Below are 12,374 nucleotides of genomic sequence, written 5' to 3'. Positions count from 1 at the left end.
CTGCAATATAAAGTACATGGAACCTTTCACCTTATATAAATAAAGTAAAATATTTTTTTAAAGAAGAATTAAAACCAGAGAAGAAATAAACAAAGTTAAATAAAAAGATACAAAGATTAATGAGTATATTTTGATGCAGCATTTGGCTTAACAAACTGAAAAAGGAGGGAAAAAACAAAAATCCATGAAATTCAAAATTAAAAAGGGGTATAACAGTAGATATCACCAAAATAATTGGAATAGATACAAACAGCAAAATGTCAAAAATATTGCAACATAGAAGAAATGGTTAAATATTTGGCAACATACAATCTACCTATGTTTAGACACATTGACACAAAAAGCTAAGTAGCCAATAACTAAGATGGTGATTTAATCAGTAATAATGACCTTCCCAACACAGAAAAACCCAGGACTGAATGGCCTAACTGACAAACGCCACTGAAATAATCAAAATCAACTACTTCAATTCTCAAACTGCTCATCACAATTAAAAGGAAAGAATGCTGCCAAATTTCTCCAATGAGCCCAATATCCTCTTAATTCTGAAACAGACAAAGATACAATGGAGAGAACTATAAATCAGTATTTCTGTTGAACATACATGCAAATTCTTCAACAAAATACTTGCTATTCAAATTCAGCAATAAATCAGAAAAATCATTCATTCATCTAAACCAAGGGATATATATCTATGACAATCATTATATTGTATGTGCTCAATATATGAATATTTTGATAGTTTGAAGTTTGAGAAATTGTTTTGTCTTATTCCTCCCCACCTGCTGATGAGCAAGCTCCTGCTGCAAATTGCAAACTCCTGCTGATGAGCAGCTGGTCTGGGGTTATAGATCACACATCAAGTCGCCTTATGTGGCAGGTAGAGCTTAAAGAGGCTCCCAGAGTCACTGCCTGCATTTCTCCAAACTTACTCAAATCCAAAACCCACTTACTCTTAATTCTATATATACGATATATAGAATTATATATCATATATTATATACATAATATATAATATATCATATGTTGCATAATATATTATTATGTGTAGTATTTCATATATTCTATACTATATATAATAGATACATAATCATATATATATATATATCAACTATTGGTAACATCCTGAGTGTAAATGTATTGCTTAATCTTCTTCACAATCCCAAAATTGTAAAAGTACCAAGAGTATTCTCAAAGGAATCATTTCATGGTGAAGAAAATTTCTCTCTGAAGATGTGATTTGCATATTTGTTACTCAAAAAGTGTACTAGTGAAAGCATTAAATACAGAACAAAAGTATAGGACTAAAACACAGTTGTATTATACAGGTCAAACCGAAGCAATGCTGTACCTGTAAGATCCAATGGATTTGAGTCACTTATTTAGCATGTTCTACATGTGCATTATATTGATTCTTGGGGTTGCCTGAAAAAATCAAAGATAACCAAGGAATACATGCTGAAACTGTCCCAGCATCCATCTAACAGACAAGAAAAAAAAAAATGTTTTAAATTGCTTTGTTGAAAGCTCCTGAATCTATTTATCTGGTTATATTGCTTCCAAATACTGACTTTTATTTTTAGCTACTGTAAGAAATAAGACAAGAAGCAAGGTCTTCAGAGACTCATTAAGGCCATTAGAAAAATGCTCCTAGCAACTCCTATCAAAACACAAGAAATAAATAACTTTTGTTCCTGGGAAGCAGATCCGCCTGGTTTCTGCAGCCCTGTTTCCACATGATGTATTACAGTCATCATAGTCACTTCTGTAGGACACTGTGTACACAAGTGTGAAAGCCTCACTTCCCAACTCAGGGTATTTCCTGATATATGAACAATTTGTCCTTGTCAAACTGTTCAAGGTGAAAAGAATAAACCTTAAATATGAACCACTTCTAGGTCAGATGAATACAGGAAAGTAAAATATTTAGTCATTCCTTTTCTTGCCACCTAGCTAATAAAAAAGTGTGTGTAGGTGGGGGTAACTGCAAATGAAAATGGATTGATCTGCAAGATATCTTTTTATATGTATCACTTCTTCCACTTTTAAAATTACTTTTTGAGAGAGATACATGACAGAAATCAAAATGCCAATATCTGCCTGTGATAGAGTTACATTTTACAACAATCAAAAGTGTTCTAGATATTTATAACAAAAAGGACTTAAAAGTTCCATGTTAGTGAGTGGTTAAAAAGTTGAGGAGAGCTCACAGTATACTTTTACACAAGGCATATTATCGATATGATTTAAGTAAACTTATAAATATTTACTAACAAATGGATGTTATTTGAATTTTTTCTTTGAGGAATTAAAAAAAATTATCTGATTATTTGAAAATCAAGATGGCATAATAGAGGGTAAGGACACATTTAAACAGATGGAGAAACATTAGCCAGTGTGAAGCAGAGAGGGCACATTCCAGGAAGTAGGGCAGGACAGAACTACAGCAGAGGGGCACCTGGTGACTATCAGACATGGGAAAGCAGTGGAGACAATGGTGTTGTGTTGCAGTGACTGATACCCCACTGGCATTGATAAAGCAATGATATGTTCTATACTGGCAGATGGAACTCCACCAGCAACAATTTAGGAAGGGAAATTCACTGGGAGCTAGGGAGGTGACCCCAGACAAAAAATGACCCATCCTGCTTGCCTGTTTGATTTGACCAGGTGCAGACAGAGTGGCTGGTCCTAGATAGGCAGTGCGAGAACAGGGTGGATTTCACAGCCCAGTTCACCACCTAAAGCCGAATCAGGTGCCATTTGCTGCAGGGAGACATAGGCTATGGAGCAGGACTGTGCATGTATGAAGCTGGGAGTGAGCTCATTTCTGGCTCAGTGAACTGAAACATCGCTTTCTAGAAGCTCTACCCAAGATAGGTCTGGCTAGCCCTCAAACCTGACAGCCAGCAGATTAGAAACTCCAGTAGTGGCATATCAGGTGCCATTTTGTAGAGTGTGGCAGACAAAAACTTTAAGACTGCATGGATGATAGTGAGTTGCACATCTACTGAGATGGAAACAAACTCACTGTGCTCAGTGCATCACATTGCTCCGACTGGGAAAATAATACTGAATTCGGCATCACACGGGTCCAAATAGGTCCATGTGGCCCTCAGACTTAGCAGCCTATGTGTTCCAGCAATATCAGCATTACAGACAACCTAGTTATATAGGACTCATAGTGTCTCCCTAATCCTGGGAACTGCTCAAACTAGAAGTGAGAGAAAGGCTGTACAGACAACAATGCAGCCTCAGCAGGGTGGTATCACAGTAGGTGGAGAGTGGTGATCCAGGAGTTGGGGCTATGGAGACCATGGTGGAAATATAACAAAAGAACCCAGACCTGGAACTTACTGGAGGGAGTGGCAAAGTGACTGCAAAGAAAATGTCATGTACCAATCGCAATAAGTAAAATCAAATTATAGACCTACAGGTGACACAGCTTGGAAAACTGCCCAAACGAGAAAAACTGAACTAGAATTACAATGACCAGGAACAAAAGAAGAGACAGAAGCACAATAAATATTACTGAAGACTCACCTGCAAGGAGCTTTGCCAACCTCTGAGTTAACTGAGGAAGACATCCAGAAAATGGGAGATGCATAATAAAAACACTTAGCTTATCAACAACGAGAAGCACACAATACACAAGTTCAAGGAATTTAAGGACTATGTCACACAGGAAACGCATCAAATGAGAGCTGATATATCAGAAATGAAGAATACAGTGGAGCAAATTAGAAGTAGAATGGAGAGTCTCAATAATAGAATGAACGAAGCAGAAGAAAGAATCTCAGAATTGGAAGATATTTCCTGTCAGCAGAGAGAAACAAACAAAAAGCTAGAGAGCAGACCTGGATCAAGCATTCAAAGTACTCAAGACACGAAAGACACTATTAAAAGGTCAAACATAAGAGTTATGGGAGTCCCAGAATGTACAGAAAGACAAGCTGGGTTTCAAATTCCCTAATCTATAGAAAGAATTGGGAAACAAAATCCAGGAGGGGTGCAAAACTCCCAACACTGTTGACCAAAAGCGTTCTTCATCACAACACAAGATAATCAAGTTCTCGTCAATGAAAAATAAAGAATATATCCTTAAATGTGCACATGAAAAAGATTAATTGACATATAGAGGAAGGGCATTTAAATTCAGAGCTGATCTCACAGGAAACTCTACAGCCCAAAAGAGAATGGAGCAACATATTCCAGATTCTAAATGCAAAAAAAAAATTGTAGACCCAGAACAACGTTCCCAGCAAAACTTCCCTTTGTCTTTGGAAATGAAATAAAATTCTTCCACAGTAAAGAAAAGTTAAAAGAATATGGCTTTTCCAAACCTGCCCTACAAAAGGTACTTAAATTGTTCTCTTGACAGAGAAGATGAATAGCACCCACCAAGACCAAGGCCAATGTTAAAAACATCTTAATAAAATAACAACAGAAGACTAAATAAATGAACAATCCATTGCTAAAATGACAGAACCAAATTACCACCCATCCATATCAACCCTGAATTTTCTTTCGTAAATGGCTTAAGCTCATCAACCAAACATCATAAATTAGTAGACTGGATTAAAAAAACACATCTATTTGTCTCTACAGGAGACATATCTCTCCAACAAAGATCAGCGGAAACTATATCTCTTGGATTTGGATTTTTTTTTTTTAGTTTCATCTCTTCAAAACTCTTTTTCATTAAATTCTTCATTGACTCATAGATCATGTAGTACCTTCATCTTCTTCAAGAAAGTTCTTGATTTTCTTTTTCACTTCCTCAGTGAAATGTAAGTCATTCAGTGGCATGTTATTTAACCTTGTGGTGTTATTAATTTCTTTTTTTCCTTCTGTTGTTGAATTTGTTTTGTGGTTTTTCATTTAAGAGGATGTACAATAACTGTGTAGTGGAGACTAACATATCCAGATATGAGGATACAATGCAGTATACATCTCTACTTCCAAATCAAAGATGGACTCCCAATGGAACTGTTAACTATATCTTGACAATAGGATGCTGGACTTTCTGCCATTGTCCATGCCCACAATGATGGACATATGACTATTAAAAACTATACTATAGTAATAATATAGGAAACCTCAGTTTGTGGAGAGGGTATCTTGGGAGGGGAGAAGGGAAATCTTTGGGCCTGTTGAACTGTATCACAAAATAATAATAATAATAATAATAAATCTGAGTGAAGTAGATACCTTGGTTTCATTTTGCTACGCATTAATAAAATAAATAAAACATGATTTCATTTTTTAAAAATGTAATAATCCAAATTTTTATATTATTTTTCATTTATTTGAAAGAGTGAAAGGCAGAGAGATGTTCAGTATACCAAATGCCCGTAGCAGTCAGTTTATTACACTTCTGTGTGGTAGTAGAAACCAAGCATTAGAGCAAAGGATGTTGCTGCCCATGGCACGCATTAGTAGGAGGCTCACGTAAAAGCAGAGCAGTCAGAACTTGAACGTTTAACTGCAGGTTGGGAGTGTAGTCATCCAAACTGGCAGCATAAGCACCATGCTTAGTTTCCTTCACCAATGTAAACTTTTCATTCATGTTTCTAGGCTTCATTGAAGAGAACTGTCTGTAGCAGCTCAGGTTTCTTTGCTACGAAACAACAATTCAAATGCAAAACTTAAGACATTTTATGGATGGATTCTCATCATCCATGTCAGTCCAGTTTTTTCTTTGCTTTGCAATTTTTGCTGGGGTAAAGAATATTAATGCAATGCATCTATTCCTCCAGACTATCACTCATTTGTCAATCACTAAAGCATGGTAATTGTACAATCCAAGTATCAACAGGGGAGACCAAAAGAATACCATATAATTCAACAAAGGGGGTGTAAGAAAGGAAACACATTTTTTTTTTTTTAACAATCTCACTTAGCTGATTAGGGTACAAAGGGTCAAGAGTTACAGGAAAGTGGGTAAGACCATTGTTTCCACACTACTAGCATCATTTTTTCCCCTGTATCTGGGGTCAGGGAAGAAACAAAGGGAAAAGACCCACCCAACCTCCCACCCATCCCAGGTCCCTGACGTGAGGCACGCTCCAAGGGTCCTACGCAATCAAGCAGTTTTGCTGGTTCAACAGTTCTGAATTGCTGCCAATCTTGCCGTTCCAATCGTGATGAAACCTATTCAGCATCCACCGGCTGACATAGTCTCTTCATCGTTGAGATTCTGAGATCAGCAGTTCAGTTGGAGGGATCCCCAAAGAAACTTCATCTGAGGTGATCCCAAACCTGATTCTTGTGTGAATTTGCCAGCACAGGTCCGGTACCATCCGTCGCCCCAATCAGCTTATGCGCAGGCTGGTCATTGCAATTGCTGGGTCAGTTCTGCTTCCAACCCTGTCTTCCTCTTGGAAACACGAATCTATCTAGAAAGTAATAGAGGATGGTGGTTAGACAGAATACACAGAGATTAGGAAAATCAGAAAGCAGTTAGTAACTGGTAGATGGAATGACAAATGGGAAAAACAAGATGACCAGAACCCAAGTTGTCACTAACACACAGGGAGAATGTCAAGCCTGATCTGCCTTTTGCAGAACGGAAGGAAAGGAAGGCATGGCATGAAAGTCAGTTTTAAACTGAGCAGTGGACTGGTTTAATAGGAGCAAAAACATTCCCAAACAACTATCCAAGTCACATCAGGTCATAAGCATACCGATTGATCAAATTCTCATGGTGGAATGACAATTGATCTTGCTACATTAACTAAACACAGGGTTGTTGTCCAAAGATGGAGATTTAAAACTTGTTTTACTATCAAACTGATCAAGTTTGACTTTCACACACATAAATACATGCGATATCACACTGAATTTAATACATTTACTATAGCCTTTAAAGATTTTTAAGAAAAACTGTATTTACAAAAGATCAGTTAGTTAATGTCTCAGTATGCTACAAAAGTGTACCTGCTTCTAGAGATATTCAATTTAGCAGAGTTCGTAGAAAGAACCCCTGCATTGGGGTTCCTATAGGGTTATAAGCTAAATGTAAGCATGTTGGAAACATAATTATTTACACTACTGGTAATAGTTATGTTTTTTTGATATCTGAGCTATTTAGAGAACCCAAAGAAGTCTCCCTAATGTGATTTTCAGCAGGTGAATTTAGCAGTTTATGACACCACTCCTCGATAACTCATACTTTTGGATTGCTGCTTTCATAGTATCTTCAATAATTCCCCCATTTTTATTGAGTCTGCCATTTTGTGTTTCTATGTTTTTCTTACTGTAATATTAATCATCACCTTGTTGGGCAAATTTGAGATATTTGTTATAAGAAAATGCTCAACTGACTCCAGAATTTTCAGAACAAACATCAGAAAGTGTGTTTCAAGGATTTATTTTTCTCTGAGCATTTACACATCTTAAAGAAAAAATGACTTTGTTGTACCCATTGAAAATGGAAAAGAAAAATTGCAATTATAAGAAAAATAGCCACAAATTACAACTTTGGAATGACCTAACTTCATGGAGTAGTTACAGAAACTAATTTTCATGTGAATGATATCAAATTAAATTAGCTTAAATTGATCAAATTTTACAGTTTAAATTGTTCCCGAAGGGTGACTTCATCCTGGTCCAGCCTTGCCCATGGCAGACATCTGGGATTGAACTAGCAGAGAAAATCTATGTCTGTGTTTGCATCTCACCTCAATGTCTCTCCTTATTGAAGAAAAATATAAAAACTGGATTGATAATGAAAAGTTAAAGCTGATTCCAAACGCAAGATCCATGTAAATACATTAAAACAGCACATGTCTACATAACATTAGTTTTTCAAAGATAGCTCATTGGTATAGGACAGAGTTTGATAATTTATATTCATGATTATACTTGAAACAAAAGATGAAATGGGGCTTTGTTGCTAAATGTTTCAGATATCAAATACATATCATCTCACGTCTATTAACAAATGTGGGTCATGCTATTTATTTTATATTTTCTCAGATATCCAGGGAACTCAGATATGTGTATGCTTTGCGTGTAGTGACTATGTTAAGTTTACCCTATAGAAGGTATCCTTCCACTAACCTCTACGTACTACATCATTATTCTATTATAATTGAATGCATGCTTCATTCTATGGCATGAAAAAGCAACAAGCATTCCTCAGATAAGACAAAAGGGTAATGTTGCTTAGATGGCAATAACAGAATTTCATAGGAAGAACTCAGAATATGCCTTGCCCTGTATTAGTACTTTATTAGTTCATTGGTCAATACATGTCACCTCATATATTGTAATTCATTCATTATTGTAATCATTGGAACATGTCTCTACAATGAGATTTAAAATATGACTAAAATAGACATTTCTATTGATTTTAAAAATACGTATATTAGAAGCCTAAAGAAACAACAGACTGACATTCAGGTTAATAATAATAGTACTTTATATATTTATTCTTTATGAGACACAAATTAGAGTGCTTTCTTTCTCTTCCTTCTCAACAGTATAAAGGCACACATCAGGTCAGAAGAGTCCTTTAATTACAAACCTGTCAAAAACAGTGATATGTTCAAATTTGTTGCAATTGTTATCAAATTAGACTTGAATCCCTCTCTCATCAACTTTTTTTCTGCCATGTGTATAAATCAGCTCAATGTTATCTGTAACTCATCCTCCTCTTACAAAGATCTTCAAATTAAGATCTGCAGTGACGTATAATGTCAGAAAGATGCGAGAAAAAAGATCTGCAATGAATGTATAACATCAGAAAGGTTACCACATGCGTTTTGTTTTGAGTGAGTACAACTATTCTGATGAAGAGAAACCTGATGTAATCTGTCCTGATAAACCTAGATTCCATTCCAATCGCACAACAGGAGGCACTGGAACAGCCCCTACCCAATCTCTATGCAGAATAATTAAGCTTAGATTGGCTTAAATTCTTTTATAATTATCCCTCTCACCATGCTTCTGGGCTTGAGAAGTTAATTACAACCATTTTCTTGCCTATAATGCAAAAATGATCTCTCCCTGTTATACACAGATTTGACAAATATTCACGAGCATATTAGATGACAGGACCTGACGGTGACTAGTCTCTCCCCTTGCCAGTTGCCAAATGTCTCCCAGGCAGTACTTTGGTATTTTAGAATGTATTTCAATCATTTCTGGGTGAGCACTGAGGACAAACAGGCAAAATTAATCAGAGTTTCAGAATTCCTTTGTATACACTTAGAAGTCTTCACAAATTACCATAGCTTCTACAATGTAAAATGTATAGTAGTTCACTGTTTTAAATGAATGAATACATAGTCCACTTTGTAATGTTTTAATAACTGTGTTTTTCATGAAAATTTACATTAAAACTTACTGTACAAAAGTTTTACCTTCAAAAGGAAAAAAAGTTACTTGAATTCCATGAATCTCTCACCTCAAAAATATAGATGAGTACTGTAACAAATGCAAGACCAGGACTTACAAGTATAAAGTTGTTTTGTTTCAGTACAAATGAAAAAAACATTACTACTCTATTTTCTTACAATGTTTATGATATTACAATGTCTTATTCTAACTTTAGGGTTGAATTAGAATTTTGAAGTTTTAGAATGATTTCTGTGATTGATGAACTTCTGTGTAAGAACCTATAGAAAACATATAGATAGATAGATATGTAGTCCAGAAATACATATATCAAAAACATGATATCAAACAGTCTGTTCTAAAGCTATAACATCAACTTGCATAATTTTAGATAGCAATATTACAATAGCAAATTTACAAATTTTTAAAGACCATCTATTTATTTGTTTTACTTAAAAATCAGAATTAGAGAAAGAAAGAGGAGAGACGGAGAGAAATCTTGCATCCACTGACCACTTCCCAAATGTCTACCAAAGTTGGGAACTTATTCTGGACCTGTCACATGGATACAGTGGCCAACGCTGGCAGACTGGGCTTTTTCAAACCATTGACAGGGAGCTGGATAAGAAGTAGAAGAGCCAGGACACTACAGGCAACAGTATGGGTTGCCAGTCCCAAAGGAGGAAAATCAGCCGCTAGCCACTGAATCAGACTTCAAAGACTCTCTTCTCAGTCACACTCCACATGTCCATTTTTTCAAGGTCCATTTTTGTTCATTCAATCCTTATTGAACTATGGAAACTTTACTTATTATGTAGCTTTATAGCATTATCAACATTTTCCTTACATAAAGTAAATATGTTAAGTTTTGGCTTCCAGTGTTAAAAAAAAACCCTGAAGTTTCTTGAAAAATCTAGGAAAGATAACTTTGTAATTTCAACCTGGGACTACAAATGTTGGAACTACTTTGCAATGTTTGCAATGACATTTTATTTCATCGTAGATCATTACAGAGAATATGGTAATCATTACTGAAAATGCAACTGTCATGTTTTGAGGATCGTCATTAAGTTGCACATTAATTCCATTTTATCCAAACAAGAAAACTCTACTCATTTCAAATTAGATTCACTAATATTTTTAAACACCTGAGTTGTAACTCACCAGTGTAAATACATACCAAGTGATCTAGGGGTCTATGAAATTATGACTATCATCTGTCTAAAATACTTGGGCAATAAGGTAGATTATTTATGTGTATAGATTGAGAGAATTTGGTTTGTGAATCTAGAGAAAGAAGATTTGCAAGAAAGGGAATTGCTTAATAATAATCACAACTAAGGTAGTTTACAAAAAGGAATGCAGAAAAATTATCAGGGCCTTTGGCGTTTCTTAGGCTGTTTGACCTGTTACCAATTTCCTCTGCTCAGAAAAACCAAGCATGATAGGAAAAAATTTTCAGATTTCACACTGTCTGGTCTACCGTCTGAACCCTGTGTGTCATACACTAAGCTGGTCACCCTTATTCATAAAAAATTTAATAGTCCCTATTCACAGGAAAGCAGCATTTCTAGACTACCTCTTCCCTGCATAAGTTGAGAGAAAAAGATGTTTATCTTCAAGTTAACATATTTCATCTTAAATTCATCACTAGTGTGGTTTTTGACAATGCAAAAAAATTTAAACATCAGCAGGATTATCAATGAAACAGCAAATGTACGTCAAAGTCCTTTAGATTTTTAGCCCTTTGCTTCAGAAGGCAAAATCTAAAAGGTCTCATCTTAAATCATTCTGGTAAGAGAACAAATAAATCTTTCTGTTTGCTCTTTTTAAAATGATTTGTTATTTCACAAATATATTTTCAGGACATTTATTTAGCTATTTATTTGAAAATTTGACTTACGAAGAGAGAGGTTGAGGGAAAGAGACAGAAAGGCATAGCTTATATTAACTAATAAACTTCCCTAAAGGCCACAAATGCTACTGTTTGACCAGCCCAAAGCCAGATGCAAAGAGCTTTCTCAGGCTCTTCGATGCATTTGAGGGGGCCCTAGCTCTTTGAATTCCTTCTGCTGTATTTCCCAAGCCATCAGCAGGGAGCTGATTCAGCAGTAGAGCAGTTGGGATTGAACCACAATTGTGGAATTCCAGGTGACACTACCTGCTAAGGTGCAAAGTCACTCCTCCCAATTTGTTCTATGTGCTGGCATTACTTCTTACTCCTGAACATTTTTTCCAAGTATTAGAGCATGAAAAACTACCATTGTTCTATATAGTCTTCATTGTAATCTCTTCCTGAGTGGAAATATTTCTTTTGTCTCTATGCAAACTCCACAATTCATTCTTCAATACATTTATCTCCTCCCAAATTTTATCATAGATAGTGAATAGCTTTGTATATTTTCCCTGGAAAACTCATTAGCCTCTTTCACAAGTCTGTTAGACTCATTTCAAGTTTTCCACACCATCATTGTGAAATTGTTAAGTGTTCTTGCACTGTAATATATCCCCTTAATTCCTGCTAAATAATGATTTTTGGTTCTGGCGTGATGGCTCAATGGCTAAATCCACACCTTGCAGGTGCTTGGACGCCATAGGAGTGCCGGTTCATGTCCCGGCTGCTCCACTTCCCACTCAGCTCCCTGCTTGTGCCCTGGGAAAGCGGTAGAGATGATACAGAGCCATAAGACCCTGGACCCACATGTGTGACCCAGAAGAAACTCCTGGTTCCTGGTTTTGAATAGCTAAGCTCTGACCGTTGCAGCCATGTGGAAAGTGGGTGAACAGATGGAATATATTTATGACTCCATTTCCCTCCATAAAATTGGATATGCCTTTTCAATATACATAAATAAATCTCATTTTAAAATTATTTTCTCCTTTTCTTTCAAAACTTCAGTGTCTTTGCGACCCCCTAGTCCAAACCAAATATCAAATATACTATATCTGATAGAATTTTAAAGGGTGATTAGGATTCATAGCATAGTGACAGATAACCAAAATATTACTGATGTTTACAATCTCCACTACAT

The sequence above is a fragment of the Ochotona princeps genome, chromosome 7, assembly GCF_030435755.1.
Source record: "Ochotona princeps isolate mOchPri1 chromosome 7, mOchPri1.hap1, whole genome shotgun sequence".
NCBI lineage: Eukaryota > Metazoa > Chordata > Mammalia > Lagomorpha > Ochotonidae > Ochotona > Ochotona princeps.
This window is presented reverse-complemented; position numbering follows the sequence as displayed.